The sequence below is a fragment of the Hylobates moloch genome, unplaced genomic scaffold, assembly GCF_009828535.3.
Source record: "Hylobates moloch isolate HMO894 unplaced genomic scaffold, HMol_V3 SCAFFOLD_17, whole genome shotgun sequence".
NCBI classification, from domain to species: Eukaryota; Metazoa; Chordata; class Mammalia; order Primates; family Hylobatidae; genus Hylobates; species Hylobates moloch.
In genome coordinates this window covers 21270802-21290748 of record NW_026652292.1, presented here as the reverse complement: position 1 = coordinate 21290748, position 19947 = coordinate 21270802, and the positions used below count along the sequence as shown (strand labels likewise).

Below are 19947 nucleotides of genomic sequence, written 5' to 3'. Positions count from 1 at the left end.
CCAGCAGTGTATAAGCATTCCCTTTTCTCTGCAGCCTCACCAGCATCTCTTATTCAAAAAAGACATTTAAACTGTGGTCTGAATAGTAAGGAGGAGATAGCTATATGAAGTTTAGGAAAAGCACATTTTAAAGAGGAAGTAGACCTAATGTGGAAATCTCAAGGTCAAAATAAATTTTTCCTGATTAAGAAATAAAAGGAATTTCAGTAAGACTGTGATATCACGAATGAGTGAGGGAGTGATGGGAGATAAACTACAGAGCTAAACTATATTTAGGCGTATGTAGGATTTTTTAAACCAAGTCTATTCTGTGCACAGTCAGAAGTTATTTAAGGATTATAAATAGGGGAGTGACATGGTCTTGACAACGATTTAATTAGAAGTGATGAAAAGAATCAGCCAGTATGCAGTTTAAGAAGGAAAGGGGACTTATTATGGAGATCTGGACACTCTAACGTTAGCTGTCCAGCCAAGGAAAGGTTGGCCAAGAAAAATATGCTCAGTCTCCCTCCAGAACACAAACCTTAAATCACTTCTTTAGGAATTCATAATTTGGCATCATTTATATCACATTTTTGGTAAATCAGGGACAAAGAAAATTATATTGACTAATGAGAGAGCACCTATAACCTATAACTTTCAAATTTATAGGAATTTAATGTAAGATTGTCAATGTTAGAGACTTATGTATTTTTATCTTTTCTTGGAGACAGGGCCTCACTGTGTGACTCAGGCTGTAGTGCAGTGGTGATAAGAGTTCATTGCAGACTTGAACTCCTGGGCACAAGTGATCTTCCCACCTCAGCCTCCCAAGTATCTAAGATTACAGATGCACGCCATCATGCCTGGCTTTAAGTATTTTTATATGCTGGAATACATGTCTAAAGGCGATGATCTTTTTGTATTTTTCTATTAATTACTGTCATGACATTTTGCTATAACTTTCTAAAACTTAAAAGATAAATTTAATTATGTACAAGTAATTAAAATGTACACGCATACACACACTGAAAATTACAATTTGTGTTTCTCTGTCATTCTACATCCCTGATCTTTCTAAGATTATTTTAAGCAATTATTTTTTAAATATTGCACGTTTCATACTATTAGCAATAAGCTAATTTAGGAAGTGCATCTATACGGTAGTATACCTTTTAAAATCCACTTCCATCTTCATTTTTTAATGCAATGAATATAATCAAATGAAATTTGATGATAAATTTAAAAAGCAAACAATTAATATACTTTACTGGAAATTCACTCAAAACCACATAGGTGACAAATAATTGAAGCCACATTTGAAAACCTGTTTGAAATTCTTGCCACCTTACCAGTGTAATAAGAATTTTATGGAAATTGAGAAAGTGCAAGAAATAGCAATCTGATTGAAAATATTATCTCTTCAAAATAGTTGAGGAAATTGCATTTATAGTCCCAGTAATAGAAAATTATCTGAATACCTCAGTAAAGGTGGCAGAATGGCAAGGAGGATAATCAAAAAACATTTGCAAATATGACTTCTGAGAAATAAAAAGGATATTATAAAAATTTAAATTCAAGACTTAAGAAAATTTTCTCATACATTAGGGTACACAGAGATCTGTGGGGATACTGCTTTAAAATGTGTCAAAAGGATGGGCATTCTTCAAACATTCTGATTCACATGCTCTAGAATGAGACCCAAAAATCCCAATTGTAAACTTACATATCACAAAAACTCTAGAATAGAATACTATGGCCACCTTTTCTAAACACCGACCTAAGATATTTGAAGAAAACATCTTTATATTTAACATTATTGAAATGCAAACAAAATTAATGCAACTTTTTCAAATCTTCAGCAGAAAAAATGAAAATCTTCTAAGTATTATATTATTGTCCATGAATAAATATATATTTAATGTTATTTATGGTAATGCAAATAATTATAGGAATTGATTATTAAATTACATTTGTTTTGGACAATAAAAAAATAAAATAGTTAAAAGTTTAAACATCTTTAATACTGGAGTTGGGAAGAAAGGGTGATAAATTTTGTACATAGATTATAAATTGCTTAATAGAGAGATAAAGATGCAATTGATAGAGGATAGAGAATATAGAGGCTTTGAGGAAAAAAGAGAGATAGAACAGCAAAGCACACAGAGAGAAAAACACTCAGGCACTCATTTCCAGGGAAGTTGCTCCCACTCAGTGGGAGTAATATCCTCAGTATCATATTCACCGCAGCTGAGTTCCACAAGCTTCAGTTGGAAATTTCTGCTTAATAATGCATTTTAAAGCTTCCTGTAGTTTTATCTTGAAATCATTGAAAATGGAATCATTTCTGTGATTGTGGGTGTGCTATTAGAATTATACTTTCGGAACAAGCTTCTATTTTTGCCAGTCTTTACTATATGTTTAAACACACTGGTACTTACCCCATGAATATTAAAGTGATAATGAATATTATGAATCACTCTATGCTCTATTGAAACAACTTTGATGAAATAGACCAGTATTTTTTAGGACACAAACTCCCAAGCTTAACACAAGCAGAAATAGATGAACTGATCTTTCAGGCCCAGTCATAGTCAATTACAAAGTTTTTAATGGCAGGTTTCAAGGGGGAAGGTGGCTCTCCCCACTCAACACTTGGTGCACAGCCAGTGCATTACAACCTTTGGAGATAGTTGTAGTCAAAGATTCACCCCCACTCCCACAAGGGCAGGCCACAGTTTTAGCCATATATGCATTCCTAGCTTAGACATCCCCATTCAGAGGCCTCCTATGGCAGGCTGGGGAGGCTACACTGACAGAGTATTCAGAACCTCTACTGAGACCTCCTTATTGGTGGCCTTGAGATATTTCTTCAAGCTGGCTCAGTAATTTTCCATATCAGTAATTTTAAACATTCATCTGACTCCCCAGGTCCACAAAATGGCAGAAGGCTTTTGTTCATGGCTTCCACAGCAGTTTTTTCTCATGATTATTCCCATTTATGCTGATCCATCTCACCCTCATCCCATGCTGTTCCACGTGAAAAAAAATGGAACATTGTGGAAGTTGGTAGAGTTCTAAATAATTTATGTAGATACTCTACCCTCAAGGACTGGAGGGCATATTTCCTCATTCCTGAAAGAGGAAGGCAACATTACAACAGAAAACCCTGACCAACACTACCTCAAACATGGGCTTATGGCCAATACCGACATGATCATAAACCATGTTGCTAGCATATACTCTTAATCATGAAAAAAAAAAAAAAAAGACATCGGGGAAATCCTACAGAATACCTGATTAATATCCCTCAAAACTGTCAATGTCATCTAAAACAAGAGAAGTCTGAGAGACTGACTGCTAAGAGTGGCCTACAGAGACATGTCAGGTAAATGGAATGTGGTATCCTGGATGAGATTTTAGAAAAGAAAGGGTATTAGAAAGAAAATCTGAACAAAGACTTAATAATTTATGACTGTTCTTAATTTTAACAAATGTTCCATACTAATATAAAACATTAAAAACAGGGGGAACTGAGCGTGGAGTTTATGTCAATTGTCTGTACCACCTTTGTAATTTTTTCTGTAAATATATAACTGTTCCAAAATTTAGAGAGTTTATGTTTTTTAAAGTTTTGTTTCATAACCACTGCATTATTGGCCATAAATATGAAAATCTTACTCTTTAATATGTATATGAAATATATTGCACTGTATTAGGCACAAGGTATATTCTATAAAGCATCTCCCAGAAACATAAACTACACCCAATATCAAACTAAGGTATTAAATTTGGAAGGACAGAATGGATAGCATGTTGGTTTTAGCACCAATCACATACACATAGAAACCTTCTTTGTTAGCCATGAAGGCATAATTATAATAAAAACTATTGTGTAAATGCCAGACTCTAACATTACTAAAGGAGAAAAGATGAGAGTTGTAGCACAAAGCCAAGTTGTAGGGGTGAGAAATAGGAGGCAGCAGAGTAGACAGATACATTTATTTTTTATTGCTCAACATATATAATGGATAATAGCAGATCTAATAACAGGAAGACTGGCCTTTTTATGCCATAATAGCATAATTATAAAACCACAAAAATATTCTAAGGAGATACCTTTCATTCACTGTTTTGATAGAGGTTGTTTGGAGTTTTGTTTTGTTTTAAAAGCTTTAAAGATTCTGAAGGCCTATAGCTTCCAGTGCTAATTTTAAAAAACTTTTCAATATGATAAACATAACATTAACCACTTAAACTCTTTTTAAAAATATAATTCACTGGCCAGGCATGGTTGCTCATGCCTGTAATCCCAGCACTTTGGGAGGCTGAGGCGGGCGAACCACCTGAGGTCGGGAGTTCAAGACCAGCCTGACCAACATGGTGAAACCCCATCTCTACTAAAAATACAAAATTAGCTGGGCATGGTGGTGCATGCCTCTAATCCCAGCTATTCGGGAGGCTGAGGCAGGAGAATTGCTTGAACCTGGGAGGCAGAGGTTGCGGTGAGCCGAGATTGTGCCATTGCACTCTAGCCTGGGCAACAAGAGTGAAACTCCATCTCAAAAAAAAAAAAAAAAAAATTCATTGGCATTAAATACATTCACAATGTAGTGTAAACATCACCACTAGCTAGTTCCAGAATGTATTCATTGCCCCAAAAGGAAAGTCCATATCCAGTAATCAGTCACTCCTGAATAACTCCTCTTCCATTCCCTAATAGTTACTTATCTGCTTTCTTTCTCTGTCTCTGGATTTGCCTATTCTGGATATTTTATATAAGTTGAATCATACAATATGTGTTTTTTGTGTCTGGCTTCTTTCACATAGCATAATTTTTTCAAGGTGAATCCATGCTGTGGCATGTATCAGTACTTCATTCCTTTTCATGGCTGAATAATATTTCATTTTATAAATACATCACATTTTGTTTACCCATCCATTTGTTGATGCGTGTTTAAGATGTTTCTATGTCTTGGCTATTGCAAATAGTGCCACTTGGAACATGTCTGTACACATTTTTGTTTGAAAATCTGCTTTCAGTTCTTTTGGGTACATACCTGGGAGCAGCTTTGCTAGGTTATAGGGTAATTCTATGTTTAACTCATTGAGAAACTCATAAACTTTTTCCCACAGTGGGAGTACCATTTTACATTCCCACCAGCATACTTCCAGTGCTATTGTTTGTGCTTTTTATGCTTCTCGTTTTTGAATGGGAGATTGCCACTGCTCCCAATCCATGTATAGTTTGTAATACAGAATTTGATTTATACTCAAATCTGAAATCTTTTTGTTATGTGAGCTATGAATTAAGGAAAATTTTTTATCTTTATGAAACTCAGGTTACTCATCTTAAAGTGGGGTAATTCTTACCTTATAAAATTCTCAGTATTGCAACAAACAAGAGAGAAACTTTTAAATTTGCATGCCTTGCCATCTTATCAGAATTGTCACTTATGCTGTCCATCTTTATATATTTGTTTCTCTTGCTTTTGTTTAAATAGAGTGTTGTGGTTTCCTCCTAACAACTGAGTCAATTTGCATTTGCTTCTATGAGCTGCCCTTTCAAATATTGCCCTTCTGAGATTCACATTAGCCCTTCTTTACTTCTAAGTCTTTTGACTCAAGTGACTACTCACAGAGAGAAATTTACTGTATGTTGATGATTCTCATGCCTATATCCCCAGCTCAAATCTATCCTCACAATTGCAGATCAGAACACCTGCCTCCTAGATGTATCTGTGAATATGGTATACAGACACATCAAACTTCACAAACTCCACACTGAAATTTGATTCTCCTTAAACTCATGTTCCTATGAACATGAATGACAGTGACAACCACACTATTTTTGAAGCTAAAGCCTGGCTATCATCACTGCTATGTACCTCTCCCTCATTTCCCGTTTCCCACAAGTCCCCCAAGAGCGTTGATTCTACAGACTAAAGAGATCTCTAATTAGCCTGCTTTTTCCATTTCCTCCTCCTAGCCTGTACTGGTAGGAGTTGTTGACATAGAATAGCAGCCACATTCCATTGGGATTTTGAAGAGAATTAAAGAAAGGGACCAGAGACAGATTTAATGTGAAGCTAATGAGGTTTAAGCTGCAGGGCCCTCATTTGCATGAGCTTCAGTGAAGTCTGGGAGCTGCTGTGCAATTCAATACTCTGGATGGGGAGGGACAACAAGCTTTCAATTAGGAATCATTACAGTAAGCATTTCAGATAAATTCCCTAAAGGGATTTCAGGAGAAAGGGATCCACCCTTTTAAGTCTGCAGTAAAATAGTTTTGCTCTCAGATTTGGTGTCTATAACTGTGTACTCCCTATCTTAAAAAAGGAATTCCAAATTGCACAAATTTCAGGCTCCATAAAACCTGTATCTGTCACTGCAAGTGACAATTTCAACATGTATGGACAAAGTTAAGGAATATAACAAGTAATATTGAGGCACTTAGTCAAGCAACAATAGGAATTAGTTACAATGCATAGGTCTGAAAAGTCAAGGGGAAAAAATGGTTTTGTTACCAGAAAGGGGTTGTGATCCAGACCCCAAGAGAGAGTTCTTGGATATTGTGCAAGGAAGAATTTGGCATGAGTCCACAGAGTAAAGCGAAAGCAAGTTTGTTAAGAAAGTAAAGGAATAAAAGAAGGGCTGCTCCATAGACAGAGCAGGGCGTTCTCGAAAGCAAGGGGAGAAATACACCACCTTAGGAACGATGCCTGTTTATGTATAAGATACATAGCAAGAAATCACGGGAGAGATGTGCTCTACAATTACACAGGGCTCCTGACAAAGGATTGTTAATCTTTGTGTACCTCCTGTCTTCGGCAAGAATCTATATTATTACCTTTAAAGAAGAACTTATTTTTAAACTAAGAATTGTTTTCTTCTTAAGATATTGGTGGCCGGGCGCGGTGGCTCACGCTTGTAATCCCAGCACTTTGGGAGGCCGAGGCGGGCGGATCACGAGGTCAGGAGATTGAGACCACGGTGAAACCCCGTCTCTACTAAAAAAAATACAAAAAATTAGCCGGGCGTGGTGGCGGGCGCCTGTAGTCCCAGCTACTCAGGAGGCTGAGGCAGGAGAATGGCGTGAACCCGGGAGGCGGAGCTTGCGGTGAGCCGAGATCACGCCACTGCACTCCAGCCTGGGCGGCAGAGCGAGACTCCGTCTCAAAAAAAAAAGATATTGGTCTGGCCGGGCACAGTGGCTGATGCCTGTATTCCTAGAACTTTGGGAGGCCTCGGTGGGCAGATCATCTGAGGTCAGGAGTTCAAAACCAGCCTGTCCAACATGGTGAAACCCTGTCTCTACTAAAAATACAAAAATTAGCCAGGTGTGGTGACGTATGCCTGTAATCCCAACTACTCAGGAGGCTAAGGCAGGAGAATCACTTGAACCCAGGAGGCAGAGATTGTGGTGAGCCGAGATCGTGCCATTGCACTCCAGCCTGGGTGACAGAGTAAAACTCTGTCTCAAAAAAAAAAGGTATTGGGGCGTTAGGACATTTCCTGGATCTGTTAAGTTCTGGATCTGTTTAGTCAACATTATTAACCTGTTCCCTTAGCCATAAACATCCTCTGACTAAGAATGCTTAACCTCCTGGGAATGTAGCCCAGTAGATCTCAGCTTCATTTTACCCAGCCCCTATTCAAGATGGGGTCGCTCTGGTTTGAACTCCTCTGACAGTTTTATCAGGAGTGGGTGAGAGGACAAACTTTAGATGGTGCATTTGGAATATGATCTAAAACAATTCATATGAATTGAAGCCTCTGGAGGTTACCAAATATTTCTTCTTATTTTCTATAGTGTTTTTAAAGTATACTTTTTATTTTTGATCACTATTGACTTATACATTTACAGTGAAGATAGTAACGAGAGTTTTCCACATAACTTAGTTTCCCAGTTTTTAACACTATATATCAGTATGGCATATTTGTTGTAATTAGTGAACCAATATTGATACATTATAATTAAGTAAAGGTCAGATGTCATCATATTTCCTTTTTCTGTTGTTCCAAGATCTCATCTAGGATTCTCCATTACATTTAGTAGTCCTGTCTCCTTACAGTTATTATTGGCTGACAGTTTCTCTAATTTGCTCTGTTATTCATGATGTTTTCAGTTTTGAAAAGTCCTGGTAGAATATTCTTCTACTGGGATTTTCCTGATGCTTTTCTAATTATTTGAGTGGATATTATGTTCTTAAGGTGAGACCACAAAGGTAAAGTGCCATTATGATGATAAAATATCAGCAGAAGTACTACTCAACAGTGCTACTATGGTTCGAATGTCCCCTCCAGAATTCAAGTTGAATTTAATTGCCATTGTGAAGGTATTAAGAGTGGGACCATTAATAAGTTATTAGACCACTAGGTCTGTACCCTCATGAATGGATTTATATTGTTCTTGTGGGACTGGGTTGTTATGAAAGTGGGTTCAGCCCTCTCTTGCTCTCACTCTTTCCATAATCTGCTTTTGCTTTTCTCCTTTCTGCCATGGAATGACACAGAACAAAGGCCCTCACCAGATGCTGGTACTGTGCTCTTTGACTTCCCAGGCTTCAGAACTATGTGCCAAATAAACTACTTTTTTTAAAAAATAAATTACCCAGCCTGTGCTATTCTGTTATAGCAACACAAAACAGACTTAGACAAGTACATACTGTCAACATGGTTTATCTGTTGATGGTGACTTTTATCACTCAGCTGAGGTAGTGTCACTCAGGAATCTCCATTGTAAAATTATTATTCTTCCCTCCTTTTAATAATGCGTTATTTGGAATGAAGTTATTATGCACAGCCTGCACTTAAGGAATGGGGAGATATGCATCCTCTAATTGAGGTTGAAGTATCTCTATAAATTACTTGGAAAATTTCTATTCAGGGCATTATTTGTCTATTTTTTCCCATTTGTTTATATAGTTAATAATGTATTTATATCAGTATGCACCGATGGATATTTATTTGATAATTTAAGTTATTATCTCGTACAACATTATTTGCTGCTTAAATTTGACTCTGATATTCTTTTGGTATACCCCCATCATTGCCATTTTTTGTTGTTGTTTGTCTATTTGTTGCTGTTGTTGTTTTCAAAATTTTCTAGTACTACGTGAAATCCATGCTAATTTTATGTATTTCTTGCTCGAGTCCTAGAATCACCTTTGTATCTCCAAGATGGTTTGGTTACATTTTTTGAGAATGACATTAAATTAGAAGCCAAGCTATGAAAGTTAAGTATACTTATTAGTTCTGGTAAAGCAAATAAGTATATGTGGATAGATCAACCCATGTATACACACACATACACATACACACACGTATTTAACTGCCTTTGTCTATATTAAGCTAAACATTATATTGTATTGATGTCTCCAACTCTAATCTATGACCACCTGGATTATTCTGTCCTCTTTTCCTTACTTGCCTGTAATCTCTCACTCCAATATTTAGAAATCTTGCCCCATCATTCACCATTTATTTACCGAATTATTCAATTTCAGTGTTCAGTGGTTTCAAAACTATTAATTTGTATCTCCATGGAAAATCGTTTCATCAGGTAGAATACGGTGCTTACATACACTTCCTTTTGCCCTTATTTTAAAAAACTCCACTAACTCCAAAGTTACTTGTATTGGTACCTCATTCCGTAACTTCGGTCGGTGAGGTTGTTTTATAAATTGGTAATATATTTGGATTACTTTCTCACATTCTACATTCCATTCTATTGGCATCACATATGTCACACAGAAGTTTATGGCACAAGGTGTGAACTTAAATGCCTAACATGTCAAATGTTAAAATTCTTCTATTCACCATTACAGAATAGTTTTGCCACAATAAAATATTCCCTCTGATTCACCTACTAAAGATCCCCCCATCTGAACCTCTGGCAACCAGTGATCTGTTTACTCTCTCAATAGTTAAGCACTTTCTAAAACTTTACACTATTGGAATTATACAATATATGATGTTTTTCTGAATGACTTTTTAAATATAACAATGGGCAGTTTTAAGGTTCAGCCTGTATTCACCATGTAATCTTTACATTTTAGTGTTATTCAAATATAAAGAAACAAATTATGAAAATGTAAGGCAACTTCCAGGTTTTGAGGCATATAAATCTTTATAGGAATAATCAATTGTATCTATTTTATTAGGTACCCCATGCATCAACACATAAATATGAGAAGAAGAAAAAATGCTAGAAAGTAAATACAAAATATTTTAAGTAAAAGAAGTTTAATGTACAAAACTAAAATACTGCGGAAAATAAAGTTTCATTTCCTAAAATTTCTGTTTCTTCTCATAACCGGCTCAGAAAACAAAACAAAACTCTGAAGGTATAGATGTACAAAAGCAATTCTATCAGAAGACAAGAATATCATTTTGAAGTTTGCATCTTTCTAATAGTGGATATATCAGTTTTACTATTTTACATTGTTGGTCTTCTAATGAGAGCCTCTAGAATTTTATTGGAAATTCAGGAAAATCATGTCTATCCTATAATACACCATAATTTTCTTCAGTTGTTCTTGTAAGCTAAGAAAAATATAGTGAGATAGTCCAATAACAGGAAATCCGTATCTTTCTAATGTTGGATATTACAATTACTATATTGCATGAATCCCATGCTCAGACCTTCAGCGTTTTATCTGAAATTCATGAAATTATATATAGCTTGTAATATAGATATTTCTATAGTTATGGAAAGCAAAGCGATATAATACAGCATAGGCTTCTCCAGATGTCCATCCAAATAAAAATCATATTGAAATAGAGGCCCGACCATGCATGGTGGCTCAAGCCTGTAATCCCAGCACTTTGGAAGGCCAAGGAGGGTGGATCACTTTAGGTCAGGAGTTCAAGACCAGCCTGGCCAAAAGTGTGAAACGCCTGTCTCCACTAAAAGTACAAAAACTAGCTGGAGGAGGAGCCAGCCAGACCGGGGGGTGGCTGCACGCTCTCCAGGATCCTCAGGACTGCAGCGGGGGTCTGTGCACGGCCGGCTGACTCTGCCCCGCGTCCGGTCCCGAGCAGGCCTCCCTCTGGCCAGCCCGATGTGACCGAGCCCAGCAGAGCCTGAGCAAGGAGCGGGTCCGTCGTGGAGCCAGAAGGTGGCAGGAACATGACATCGCGGAGACGGTTTCACCCAAATATCACTGGTGTGGAGGCAGAAAACCTACTGTTGACAAGAGGAGTTGATGGCAGTTTTTTGGCAAGGCCTAGTAAAAGCAATGCTGGAGACTTCACATTTTTCGTTAGAAGAAATGGAGCTGTCACCCGCATCAAGATTCAGAACGCTGGTGATTACTATGACCTGTATGGAGGGGAGAAATTTGCCACTTTGGCTGAGTTGGTCCAGTATTACATGGAACATCATGGACAATTAAAAGAGAAGAATGGAGATGTCGTTGAGCTTAAATATCCTCTGAACTGTGAAGATCCTACCTCTGAAAGGAACTGAAATACAACGTTGGTGGAGGAGAACGGTTTGATTCTTTGACAGATCTTAAGGAACATTACAAGAAGAATCCTATGGTGGAAACACTGGTACTACAACTCAAGCAGCCCCTTAACACGACTCGTATAAATGCTGCTGAAATAGAAAGCAGAGTTCGAGAACTAAGCAAATTAGCTGAGACAACAGATAAAGTCAAACAAGGCTTTTGGGAAAAATTTGAGACACTACAACAACAAGAGTGCAAACTTCTCTACAGCTGAAAAGAAGGTCAAAGGCAAGAAAACAGAAACAAAAATAGATATAAAAACATCCTGCCCTTTGATCATACCACAGTTGTCCTACACGACAGTGAGCCCAATGAGCCTGTTTCAGATTACATCAAAGCAAATATCATCATTCCTGAATTTGACACCAAGTGCCACAATTCAAAGCCCTAAAAGAGTTACATTGCCACACAAGACTGCCTGCAAAACACGGTGAATGACTTTTGGCGGATGGTATTCCAGGAAAACTCCCTAGTGATTGTCATGACAACAAAAGAAGTGGAGAGAGGAAAGAGTAAATGTGTCAAATACTGGCCTGATGAGTATGCTCTAAAAGAATACGGCGTCATGCGTGTTAGGAACGTCAGAGATAGCGCCTCTCATGACTATACGCTAAGAGAACTTACACTTTCAAAGGTCGGACGAGGGAACATGGAGAGAAGGGTCTGGCAATACCACTTTCGGACTTGGCCGGACCATGGAGTGCCCAGTGACCCGGGGGCATGCTGGACTTCCTGGAGGAGGTGTACCATAAGCAGGAGAGCATCATGGATGCAGGGCCAGTTGTGGTGCACTGCAGTGCTGGAATTGGCCAGACAGGGACATTCATTGTGATTGATATTCTTATTGACATCGTCAGAGAGAAAGGTGTTGACTGCAACATTGACATTCCCAAAACCATCCAGATGGTGCAGTCTCAGAGGTCAGGGATGGTCCAGACAGAAGCATAGTACCGATTTATCTATATGACAGTCCAGCATTATATTGAAACACTGCAGCTCAGGATTGAAGAAGAGCAGAAAAGCAAGAGGAAAGGGCACGAATATACAGATATTAAATATCTCTAGCAGACCAGACAAGTGGAGATCAGAGCCCCCTCTTGCCTTGTACTCCAACGCCACCGTGTGCAGAAATGAGAGAAGACAGTGCTAGAGTCTGAAAACGTGGGCCTGATGCAACAGCAGAAAAGTTTCAGATGAGAAAACCTGCCAAAACTTCAGCACAGAAATAGATGTGGACTTTCACCCTCTCTCTAAAAAGATCAAGAACAGATGCAAGAAAGTTTATGTGAAGACAGAATTTAGATTTGGAAGGTTTGCACTGTGGTTGACTACCTTTTGATAAGCAAAATTTGAAACCACTTAAAGATCACTGTATTTTAACTCAAAAATACCTGCTTCCCAATTACTTATTTCCTCAGATAAGAAGAAATCATCTCTACGATGTAGACAACATTATATTTTATAGAATTTGTTTTAAATTGAAGAAGCAGTTAAATTGTGCACTGTATTTTGCAGATGATGGGGATTCAAATTCTAGTAACAGGCTTTTTTCTTTCTTTTTATAACCTTAACCAGTTTATGTTTTTTTCCTCATTGTGGAGGATGATAAGAAGAAATGATTTAGGAAAATTAAGTAACGACATCCTAGAAAAGTGAGAACGATCTCATTTACCATCATGTATCCAGTAGTGGATAATTCATTTTGATAGCTTCTATTTTTGGCCAAATGAGAACTAAGCCAGTGCCTGAGACTGTCAGAAGCTGACTGGTCTACTTTTGCATTGGCATTAAAGAGTCATAGGAAAAGAATCATGGATATTTATGAACTAAGATAAGAGGTGTGGCTTTTTATTTTTTTTCAGCTGATGACCAATTATAGTTCAGCTGTTGACTGAGAAGGTTGTGGTGGGAAAACGTTTGCCATATTTTCTTTGCATTTGAGTAACTATCTTGTACTTAGAAAAAAGGCATCTATGAATGATCAGTGTTTTTGGTTGTCAAATGTTGCTGACAAACTTACCCTAAAACTTTAGTGGCTTAAAAAATCACCACCCCCAACTGTTCTTCAGTCTGAGCTGGGCTCAGCTGGGCTGTTCTTCTGCCAGCCTGCAGGCGGCCACTCATGTGGTCAGCAGGTCAGCGGAGAGACTGGGATGGCTGGGCTTATCTCTCTGCCTGCAGTCTTGAGTCTCTCCTTCTCCATGTAGTCTCTTTCAGTGGCCTGGCTGGCAGGGTACCTAGACCTCTCACATGCAGCTCAGAGCTCCCAAGAGCTCAAAAGCAGAGTGGCCAGGCCTTCTGAAGACTTAAGTGCAGAATTGTCACAGTGTTCCTTCTACTGCCCTCTATTGATGATGATTTTTTCTAATCAGAAGAGAGCTGGAGTATGCCCTCTAGTTACTAAACAAGTCACAAGCCCAGCCCAGATTCAAGAAAAGGATGTGAAATGGAGGTGCAGCTAATTGGGGGGCCACTAGTCTAACAGACGGTCACAACCACAGCCTTGGCCATGGAAAACCAAGGACATTAGCAAAAGTAGAAGTTGCTAGTGAACTTGGGAAGCCGAAGCCGCTTACAGTAGCTGGGACAAGCTGAAAGTCAGACTGAGAAATAAAGAGAGGGCCTTCAAGAAGCTTCCTGAATGATTTCTGCCAACTCTGAGCCTATTTTTGGAACCAGCACTTGGGGAAACTGATCTTGTGAGGATGGATGTGTTTAGGGACACAGGGCTTTTGAGAGCAGCGCCACCCCACTGGGGCACTCCCAGACTTGGGAAATGTGACTCTTTCTTAATGCCACTGGTTTTCAGTCAGGCCACAGTGAGAAGGAACAGCCCTAACAGGCCTCCAGCCAGGTTGAACAAGCTCATTTTTGTTTTAGCCAACTGGTAAGATTTGCTAATATTCTACCTTAAGTCCCTTCTCCAAAGACATCTCTCTTTGCCTCATATGTTGAATCATCATTCAGTGTGGATATTTCAATGAAAATATCATTGGTTGTCCTTTGTAATGGTAATAAAATGCTATGGCATCTTTGCCCTGAAGTTACGGTCTCCTTGGATTCTTCTGACTGTGGCTCCTGAAAGGAAGGCCTAGATCCAGCCCTGGTAATAATTCCTTTCTGAGGTCTCTCAGCCTCTTGAGACTCTAAGGTAGTTTGGCTGCCATTCTCACTGACAAAATATATATCAGCCCCTACCCCCGCCCCCCAATATTCATTGAGCTTTGAATTGCTTCAGAACACAGGTGTGGCCTGAAGGTATTCCCTTATTAGGGAAATGTTGTGACTGCTGTCTTCTAGTCAAACTTGTAAAGAAAAAGATTTCAGCTCAGTATTTGCAGCAAGAAGCTTGAATCCTGTTCTTTTTATTGCATTGTTACGTTGACTCATTCTCCATTTTGCTTTGGTTTTGTCTTGACTTGACTTTGGGGGTAAAGTCTTTCACCAGCACAGAAGAGTTTGTGCAAATGTGTCTCCTGCATTAACATCTCTGCCTGTTGCTTAAGATCAGTTGCTTTTATACTCAGAATGGAAATACCTGATCTTGGCAAGCTTTGTTTGTTACAAGATACTGATTTCATTTAGATTCCCCTCCATGAGGTCAACAAACTATCACGTTCTTATGTGAACTTAGGCCAAGGCCAGAGTTATCATAGACCCTAGACTGCTAAGGCTTATCATGTGTTTGGTAAAAGGTGACCGCAGGTTCTCGGATGAGTTTACTTTACATGGGATGGAATCAGGCAGAGGGGCTGGGATTAGGTGCAAGTTTTAAAAAAATTGTAGAAATGAAAGTTCCAAAGAGGTGGTTTCTGCGGGAGTCAGAGAGCCCAGGACCAAAGCAGTCAGTAATGGGTGATTCAGGTTATTTGGAAAGTCGGTGTGACAGACACATGGATGCCATTTACTTCCAGGTTTCTGGTAGGTATTAAATATGCACAATATTCCATAACTCACTGAGGATTTTAAAATTATAAGCATAGGATTTTATATTTTGGAGTGAAAGATTTATCTGGCACATGGTATTGGGGTTAAAAAAAAAAAGCCAAATTTCACAGTCTTAGTAACTTTTTCAAAAAAAAAGAAAAACTAAAAGGCACTTTGTGTCTAGGGTGTGGCCCTTCTGAAACTTAACGGTCATCTCTCCCACTGAAATCAAGGTCTTTTCAAATGTGGCTAATTGGGGATGAGAAAACATGGGTAGGACTTTCCTGGTGTGTGTGCATTCTTTAAAGAGCCCAGTTGCTCTGGGGAAACAGCCAAGAAAATGGTCAAGATTATTTTTAGGGGTTATTTTATTGGGGATTTTAAGAACTAATAACATCTTGCGTTTTTTTAATTCAGGGGGATGTGGAAAGGTTTGCAATTTTGAAGTGTTTTCTTGTAGCTCAGTATCCATAAGGGAAACTTAGACTGTAGACATAACTACAAAGCCAGTGCAGCTTTTGTTTTCTGTATGTTGTTGGGGAACTCAAGTTTTACATATAGCAAGCACATGGCCTCCCTGATGTCGGGATGCCTTTGTTAGGCTCTGTATTTGCCCTTAACTTTTTTCCTTCTTCCTCTTGAAACATTCCGAAATATAGTTTATAGTATCTTTCATCACTAAAAATTTGTTTGTTTTTCACTATGGGCAGTTCACACAAGGCAAAAACCATTGAATAGTTGGTTTTAGTGTGTCGTATAACTTTGCTGTATATCAAACTAATTTTGACAAGTTTTCATCGTAAGCCTCAAATCATGTAATTAATAATTTGCCTGTTTATGTATGACCTAATTGTGATTCTTTTATTAATAAAAGCTAATGGGAAAAGGATCCCTGATTAAGCTGATGACTAGATCTATAATTAATTTTCCTGCAATATATGAAGCATTGCACCAGAGTATTAAAAGATATGCAATATTTATTGATAAATCTATCCTTTAAAAGGAATATGTTTTAGGATGTCATCATTTTGATGTGAATCATGTAAATGTTGATAATATGCTGTTTATTATACATTTAGTGTTTCAAGAGATTCACTTAATTACCTTTTTGCCCACGTATATTATGTAGTCTATTTGCAACTGTTTTTTAAAAAATGACATTAAAAGAATAGTTTATGTAGAGAAATATTAGTGAATGTTAATTTTCTCCCCACCTATATTTATGAATGTTAGTGCAACTGCTTTGCTAGTTGCAAAGCTGTATTATCAGAGTAAAAGTGTATTTGTAAACTGTATGGGAACTAAAAATTAGGAATAAAACCATTTTCTTAAATGAAAAAAAAAAAATTAGCCAAGCGTGGTGGCGGGTGCCTCTAATGTCAGCTACCTGGGAGGCTGAGGCAAGAGAATCACTTGAACCCAGGAGGTAGATGTTACAATGAGCCAAGATCATGCCACTGCACTCCAGCCTGGGTGACAGAGTGAGACTCCATTTCAAAAATTTTATTTCTTTAACAAGTATTTATTTTTTTATTTTTATTTTTTTAAGACTAGTCAAGCGCAATAGTGAGAAGGAGGAAAAGAGTAGAACAGAAGTTAGATCTGTGACTGTGAACAATCAATTGAGATAATGCGTTATCTCTGGACAAGCCTCTTCAAGTATTTAATGGACACTTATTATAATCATATTGAACTAATTTTAAAAATATGTGATTTATATAAACATATGTAAATTGCACATACATATACATCTACACAGAGCTTATTCTCAACAAATATATACGTATGGGCAAGAAACACAATAAAACTCCTAGGACAAAATGGTACACTGCTGGACTATATTACTGTATTGTGCCTACACTGTGGGCTTGTGTACATGATTTCTTATGGAAGTGACAATTGAACAAATGTAAAGGTAAATTTGCCAAATGTAATACATAAAATTATTGTTCCATCTCTTCACTCCCTTCTTGTAATAAAATGATACACCAATATTTGCCATGTGACTGCAGTGCCTCCAAGAGAGAACACAGACCATCCAGCATATCACATTGATGAAGGCTTCACCAAATGATTCTTGTGGCCAATAATAGGATATTAGGAGATGCCCTGAGTTTCTGCTTAAAATGTGCTTGTGTAGTTTAGCTTAGCTCTTACATTTCTTCTACCATCTGCCTTGAAAAGAGCATAACCAAGGCTAATGCTAATTCCAGAATGAGGAACTCACAGGGAATATGGAAGCCCATGTTTCTATAAGTAAAAAAGAAAAAAAAAATCTTTCTATAAGTCATTGAGATTTTGAGTTTGTTATGAAGAATTTATTTCAGAATTCTAATAAATACATAAATGGTAGTATCAATATCAGATAATTCTGGAATGAGAAAATTCTGAAAGAAGCAATGTGAGAGAAAAATTAAACATTGTGAAGGGTAGAGAATGAAAAATAAACCCAGACAATAACATCTCCAGGTCAAACTCGAGATGTAATAAAAATAATTGCTATTTTTTTAATGCAAATCACATGCCAGCACAGGTTAAAGTTTCTCTATATATTGGTAAGCAAGTTCTATTTTGATAAATGTTTTCATTTTATTTATTTTTTTCATACTACTCTACCTATCTTATATTTACTATATGGTGTTTAGATAGTAATAGGCAGTATATAGTTTTTAAAAACCAGTGTGACAAACTTTTAAAAAAAATTGTTGTTTAATTCATTTATAATTACCCTAATTACTGACATGTGTGTTTAAGTAGACTTTTTTATTTTATAATTTTTTCATTCTTTCTTCCATTTTTTTGGATGTATTATATGTTTTTTAATCAATTTCCATTTGCCTTTTTGATAATTTGCTAGTTATTATTTTACTTTGAGTTGACAATTCATCTAAAATTTATAAGATACACTTAACTCATTAATGGTAAAATAAAATACAGGACTAGCATAGGACAGAGTGTGTTTCCTAGAATATTTCCGGATTTCAGACAATATAGGGGTCTTAGAATTCTTAGAACATCTGTCTCCAGTTATTTCCCCATGCCTTTAGTTTTATTGTAGATATGTGCTTTAATTAAGGTGCATGCATATCTATAATATGTACTTAATTGTGCATAAGTATTATATATAAAGCTCTACAACATATAATTATTTCCTTAGTCAATTTCATTTAATCCACCTTCAAATTTGCCTGCCACATTCTTCCCTCTGCTTTCTTTATCCCCATCGTTCTATCTGTGATTGTTTTCCAGTGCCAAAAAAATCTTCCTGTAGCATTTTCTTTAATTGGGGACTTACACAGCTGATTTCTTCCAGTTTTTGTTTTTCAGAAATTAACAATTATCTTCATTTATGAATGATATTTTCACAAGGTATTGAATTCTGGGGTTCCAGGGTGGCACTTCAGTGGTTTCAGCCCATTGTCTGCTGGCTTCTATTGTTTCTTTGGGGAAGTTTTTTGAAGGCAACATGCTTTTTTCTGGTTTCTCTAATTCTATTTTCTTGCTGCCTTTATAATTTTCCTCTTTGTTTTTGGCAGTTTTACTATGATATTTCTGCTTTTTTTTTCTTTCTTTCTTTCTTTCTTTGGTTTGCTTTCAGTTTGTGTGTGTGTGTGTGTGTGTTGTTGTTGCTGTTATTGTGTTGCTGCATGCCTATTTTTGCATGAGAGCAAGAAATTATGTATAAAACATTGCAAGATAACTTAAAACTCAAACTGTTTTTTCATCCAAAAATGTTTTCTTCAAGAATCAATTAAACAGTGTGCAGGGAACCTTAATACAAATGGACCTTGACTTGCTTTGATGCTGGCTTCAGTTACTGTGATGGCTGGCATATTTTCTCTTCACCTAACCTAAGGCATATCCTCTCAGGACTCAACTGAAATTTTGGTGTGGAATCCAGGATCCTTCTCCCAGGTCAGCCTCAAATTCCAATTTATGCCCTCTCATCAACTCTGTGCAATTGTCCAAAACTCTGGTAAGTTTCTCGCCTCTCAACCACAGATGACTGTTCAGCTTCTCAGATCCCCACCCTCCTCAGAGCAAATCCTTGGTGAAAAAGTGGTTCCAAGTGTCTGCCTCACATCTCTGGGCTTCTCTGCTGTCCAGAAGAGTTAATTTGTAAGGCTTCCATGCTGTAGAAGCACTCTGATAACTACAACATAAGGAGTGTCTAAAATTGGATACTGAAGATTAAGATGATGGTTAGAAGACAGGACTAAAGTCTGCAGCTCCCACTTGGTCAGACAGAGCAGCTTGTGAAGACTCACATTTTTGTGAGTCTTTTGCTCCAAGAACTACCACAGGAACATACTAGGAAAGGTGAGAGAATCCACAGACCCTTTGAAGGAACTGGATCACCCATGCAGGCTATCTGAAATGCCAAAAAACTGAGCGTCTGCTTGCTTCCTCAATGGCGAGGCTCCTGTTCTGAGGCAAATTCTCAGCCCTAGTCAGCAGTTGCCTGGAAATAGACACGGTACTGTTAGGCGACCACAAGTGGGAGTGAAATTGACCTTTAGGACTA

General features: G+C 37.5%; 1 long non-coding RNA gene and 1 pseudogene across 2 annotated transcripts in view; both read left to right on the top strand.

Annotated features, from left to right (window-relative positions):
• LOC131381672 (uncharacterized) overlaps positions 1 to 19947 on the top strand; it is a 99114-nt gene that overhangs the window by 25956 nt on the left and 53211 nt on the right. The gene's annotated exons all lie outside the window — the stretch shown is intronic.
• LOC116456882 (tyrosine-protein phosphatase non-receptor type 11-like) lies at positions 11114 to 12759 on the top strand (annotated as a pseudogene).